Genomic DNA, 1,196 nt, shown 5'->3' on the forward strand with positions numbered 1-1,196 from the left:
CGGCTCTCCTGTTCTCATGCCACCAGGGCCAGCTCCCTCAAGATGCCCAGGTCATAGGTAGGGCCAGTTCTGCACAACTCTCAGACATCAACATGTCCCTAGTGGCAGGCCAGACCAGGGAAATCCACCTGGCCTTTGGTAGTAACAGAGCCCTGCTGCTGCAGGTCCATTGTCCTAGACATAGCCCCTGGTGGCAGCACAGGCCAGGACCCCACCATGGTCCCTGGTGGCATCAATAGCTACTCACATGAGGCTGTTTCTCACTACTCTCCGGTCTCCAGTTCTGCCTCTCTTGGCAGTGCCCACATTCTTCTGTTTCTCTTCCATTTCTCCACCAGTTCCTTGCTCCTTTTGTTGTGCCCAGGGTCTGTGGGTGTTTGGGTTCATCTTAGGGGTTATCTCAGGAGTGCTATGCTCACTTGTGCATTATAGCATTGGACAGGGGTCACATTGGGCATCGTCTCCTCCCCCAGGTCTGTGTGGCACTGGACTGGTGGTCATTTCAGGCTCCCTGTTCAGACTCCATGGAGTTGGACTGGTGGTTGCCATGGGCTTACTGCTAGCCTGGCCCGCCCAAGTGGCCCCTTGCCAGGGTCACTTGTCACCTGCCCAAGGCCACAGTCCCAGGTGGGGTTCTTCTAGTCTCTATTTTGCTCCTCATCCTGGGAGCCGAACTGTGCCTGTCGGGCGCTGGAGTGATGGTCATGTCAGGCTGTCTTTTTTTCAAATGTTAGGTGACTAATCATTGAAATGTTCGTAGATCAGAGCACTGAGTTTAGACATAGCCTCTCCTCCCTGCCACCTACTGATGCACATGTGACACAGCAGCCATACCTGTAATGCCTCCAGGTATTTTGCAGTTTTATGTTGGACCATTAGTCATGTTTGACCAAGCACTTTATTAATTTCTGCACTGCCATTATACTTCTCCTCTGTGGACTCACTCTTCTAAAACATCCTTTAAAGTTCCCATCACTGAGGGCTTGAGGGGGGCAGGTTCCTAGAGTTGTCTATCTAAAAGTCTACTTCCTTTCATTCAGAACTTCACATGCCACACCATTTATATGCCTTTTAACATGTAGCTGGAGATGATTCTCAGTGGCTCAGGAAAGCCAAGGTGATGGTGAAAAGTCAGTCCCATGCTCAGACCTGTGGGTGGAAACTGGCCGCGTTAAGACTGCACGCATCACGGAAAC

The 1,196-nt window shown here is 51.5% G+C and overlaps 1 non-coding gene across 1 annotated transcript; it reads right to left on the reverse strand.

The window, feature by feature from the left end:
* Positions 1-726: 726 nt before the first annotated feature.
* Positions 727-856, reverse strand: LOC116904736. Its single transcript, XR_004388425.1, has one exon. It is a non-coding gene; the product is annotated as a small nucleolar RNA SNORA17 (small nucleolar RNA).
* Between the last annotated feature and the right edge of the window lie 340 nt (positions 857-1,196).

Source organism: Rattus rattus, chromosome 6, assembly GCF_011064425.1.
Source record: "Rattus rattus isolate New Zealand chromosome 6, Rrattus_CSIRO_v1, whole genome shotgun sequence".
NCBI lineage: Eukaryota > Metazoa > Chordata > Mammalia > Rodentia > Muridae > Rattus > Rattus rattus.